Source organism: Octopus bimaculoides, chromosome 9 (genome assembly GCF_001194135.2).
Source record: "Octopus bimaculoides isolate UCB-OBI-ISO-001 chromosome 9, ASM119413v2, whole genome shotgun sequence".
NCBI classification, from domain to species: Eukaryota; Metazoa; Mollusca; class Cephalopoda; order Octopoda; family Octopodidae; genus Octopus; species Octopus bimaculoides.
The window spans coordinates 21,532,587-21,536,947 of record NC_068989.1 but is presented as its reverse complement, the minus strand read 5'-3'; the positions used below and the strand labels follow the sequence as shown (position 1 = coordinate 21,536,947).

Sequence of the window (4,361 nt, the reverse complement as noted above, 5' to 3'; positions counted from 1 at the left end):
GGAGACGCAATGGCCCAGTGGTTAGGGCAGCGGACTCGCGGTCATAGGAGTGTTTATTGAGCGAAAACACCTAAAGCTCCACGAGACGGATGAATTCAAACAGATCTGACTGCTTCCTAGAATCGTATTCATATTAATTTATCCATTAACAAGTATGACCTTCTTTTAAACAATAGCACACTTTCTTTCACATGTCTGAAATATTTGAAAGCGGTTAAAAATAGATTTCTTAAATGTATCCACACACATTGTTACAATGAAATATAGAAAGCTTGTATTATTATAGTGTTAAATTATAACTTTGTATGAATATAACCGTTGTTAAAGACAACTATACAACCACGTGGAGACAGGTATGCAATGATTAGACCTGCTAAAAGTAGAAGGAGTGGGGAAGAATGATCCGAAACTTCACCAAAAAAAATCAGCAGCAGTACATTTGATACTTCTAATTCCTAAAAAAAAAAAAAAATATTGCCCTTAGCCTTAACCTAAATACGTCATTATTTCTCGAAAATGCTGTGAAGACTCACTCCGTCCTGACCTTATTATTTCTACTTCCTGAACTGAACTAAATTTCATTTCAGCCATATTCCACTGACGCCATTCGTCTGAAACTGGAAACTATGAAATTTATCCAAGAAGCAAAACTGAAATGTTGGGGAATATTAAAACTAATAATTTCTTTCTTTCTTTCTTTCTTTCTTTCTTTCTTTTTCAAAAAAGAATAATGGATCAAATTTCTCAGACATGTATCTAAAATGATTCCTGATATAGGTACAAGGATAACATATTTTCTTGAGGGAAGTGTGTTTGTTGATTACATTGGCTATCCCAAAATTTGACTGGCGTTTTATTTTACCGACCTCTGAAAGATGGAAAAATAAACTCGACTGTGGTGAGACTTGAACTTGTCAGTAGAGTATAATTTGTGTGTATGTGCGCGTGAGTGTATGAATATATATATGTTTACCCCTATATAAATATGTACAATATATACACTCTTTCTATTCTTCTTTAGCCAATAGGTTAGCTTTGATTTTTTTTTTTTTTTTTTTTTTTTTTTTTTTTTTTTTTTTTTTTTTTTGCAGAACTTTGAACAGTAATCAAAAGTTTTCCAGCAGGGATCCTCTCATCTTTTATGTACTTCAAACACAGTGTATCCAAGAATTTCATTATCCAATGCTCCTTTCTTTCATATGCGGAGAGGTATGAATTGATTGAGATTTAACTGTGATTTCTTGCAGCTCGATTGCCTTATAAAACATCTTCATTGAACCGTATTTCTAAACAACAGGATCACACATATCTAAGATAATTCTACCTATTATACACATATGGCCTGAATTTTGGGGAAAGTCGGCAAGTCAGTTACATCGATTTCAGTGCTACACCAGTGCTCAACCGATACTTATTTCATTGCCCCCGAAAGGATGAAAACAAAGTCGACCTCAGTGGGATTTGAACAGAGAACGTGAAAGGTCACAAGAAATACTTCTGACCATATGCACACAACGCAGATTGGAGTGGATTTAGCCTATTAAACCAATTGGTGATAGTAATGAGTATGTTTCGGCTTTATTAGAATTCTTCAGCAAAGCATATTCTACTCACTTGACAACCCTAGGGATAGTGAATAAAATGTGTGTGTGTGTGCACGCGCGTCTCTGTCTATCTATTTACCTGTCAGCCTGCCTGTCTGTCTGTCTGCCTGCCTGCCTGCCTGTCTTTCTTTTCTGTTTGGCTGCACTTTTTGAAATTTCAAAATTAAGTGAAAATTTTCAAATTTGGTGTATTGATGTAATTTTTCATGCCTAATTTCTGGGCCTAATTCACTTGTCCCAGATAAATTTTTACTATATATAGTACACACACATACAGAAACATACATGCATACACACACACGCGCGCGCACACACACACACACACACGCACGCACACGCACACACACACACACACACACAATTTTGTACTTGAAATAACAAACTCTTAATGCTTGTTTCATTGATGCACTTATCAAGGCCTCCGTTTCAGGTTGCTTTTCTTAAGCCACAGCTATATTGGGTCTGTGTTCTTCGATAACTTTCTCAAGAACTGACTGTGCACCTTCTTATCCTTTCAGTTGTGTCCCCATTTCGTTTCTGTCTCTTTTGTAATTCATTTTCTCTTGGCTGTTTTTCGTACGCAACACCCCTGACTTCCCTGTACACTTAATTATTCTTTTACATTCTTTGTATAACAAGTTTCTCTCTGTCTGAATACAATCCTCACAACTTAGCAATCCCCACCCTTCTTTCTCTCTCGCAAAGCGTCGCCTGTCGACATTACTTTTCGGATGTGATGAACCGTGTATTGTCAGTAGTCTTCTTTCACAAGGAATGTAGTTCTTCTGTTCGTTATTGTAGTACTACTGCCCCATATTTTAAGAAGACACTTGCACATGAATTTATGCTCATTCCTCCCATTTAATTTAGTTATCAAAATCAATTTCAGCTTTCTGTAATACTCTTGATAGGATATCTTCATTTGGCGTTTTATCACTTCACCAACTTCCAATATGCCCAGATACCTGTAACCTTTCTTGGCTATTTCTTCATTACCTCTCCTGTCGTCAACTTCACACTATCCACTTACTGGACTTTACCTCTGTTTTAGTATCACCACTCCAAATCGTTGTACATCCTCGTTACTTATCCTAATGTCTTATTTCTTTCATGTTGTGTGGTCACACTACATTAGCGTTGTGTGTTTCCTTTTCCCTTATATATTGTTTCAGAATCTTTGACTTTCTTCCGCATTTAGGGCGCATGTATTTTTGTTACTCCATTTATTTCCGTATTGTGGAGGCGCAATGGCCCAGTGGTTAGGGCAGCGAACTCGCGGTCATAGGATTGCGGTTTCGATTCCCAGACCGGGCGTTGTGAGTGTTTATTGAGCGAAAACACCTAAAGCTCCACGAAGCTCCGGCAGGGGATGGTGGTGAACCCTGCTGTACTCTTTCACCACAACTTTCTCTCACTCTTACTTCCTGTTTCTGTTGTGCCTGTAATTGAAAGGGTTAGCCTTGTCACACTGTGTCACGCTGAATATCCCCGAGAATTACGTTAAGGGTACACGTGTCTGTGGAGTGCTCAGCCACTTGCACGTTAATTTCACGAGCAGGCTGTTCCGTTAATCGGATCAACTGGAATCCTCGACGTCGTAAGCGACGGAGTGCCAACAACAACAACAACAACATATTTCCGTATAAGATCATTTTTGTTCAATTTTGAAGTGTCTGTTTTGTCTATACTGTTTGATTCTCCGATCATATCGAGTGATTTTGGTCCTCTTAGCTTGCACACGATGTTTAATTCCGCGATGACTACTAGCAATTCTTTGAAATCAATACCATACCTTTCTTTCAACATGTATTTGCACATATTCTTCAGTTCTTTCTTCCTTCTTTTGTCTAATCCTAACAGATCACTGTATTCTTTTTTTTTTTATAAATCCAAGGATCCCCTCTTCCATAATGGTTCATTGTCAATCCTTCTGTTCAGTATACTTTTATCGCTTAGCAAACATCTCACTTTAAATCCATATTTTCTACTATCATTCTACTTGCTACCTTTATTTATCTATTAGTTTCAGTAATATTATTTGTGTGTATATTACTTTAAGATCCTGTTTACTTTTCCTATTTGCTGCATCAGCTTCTATCGGCTTTTCTTAAAGTCATATTTCACTCCAAAAATCTTCACCCTTACTAACTCCACTACTCGATCTACAATTCTTTTTTTCTCCATCTCTGATGGATGTGTCAGTTAAGATTGACATCTCAGGCAAATTGATTTATATTTGTTCTACTGTTTGAGGAGCTGATATAGTCTCGGTCAGCTCTTCTTTATGATCAATATTACGTTCTTCTGCATTGTCGTCGTCTTCATATACTCTTCTCTGAATTACGTTCAGGGTTAATCTGTTAAATACCTTTCATTCTAATCATTCAGACCTGGTTGCATTATCATTGTTCTGTGGTTTCAGATATCCCACGTTGTAGCTAATCATGGTACATGCTTCATTTTATCCTATTAATGGTACTCCATTTTCATCTATGGGTTGGCTCCTATAGTAGCACTCCATAACAATTGTATTTAATTCTTTGCTCTGCTTTTTTCATAACTCTTGTATGTTAGCTAGTCACAAGTTGACAAACGGGTCCATCCTGCCGCTCAATAGGATGTCTGTGGGGCACGGGACCTTCAACGCTGGTCCCAGTTCCATTTACACCGTTGTCATATTTCTTTCAGACATTTTACCCATAGAAGTTGTTTAAGTGGTGTGTGTGTGTGTGTGTGTGTGTGTGTGTGTGTGTGTGT

At 37.5% G+C, this 4,361-nt stretch overlaps 1 protein-coding gene across 1 annotated transcript in view; it reads left to right on the top strand.

The window, feature by feature from the left end:
* The first annotated feature begins 1,143 nt into the window (after positions 1-1,143).
* The window catches only part of LOC106881820 (beta-1,3-galactosyl-O-glycosyl-glycoprotein beta-1,6-N-acetylglucosaminyltransferase), a 22,157-nt gene continuing 18,939 nt past the window's right edge, over positions 1,144-4,361 (top strand). Inside the window, exon 1 of the mRNA XM_052970483.1 lies at positions 1,144-1,209. The gene's annotated coding sequence lies outside the window, so the exon portion shown is untranslated. The remainder of the gene's footprint in view (positions 1,210-4,361) is intronic.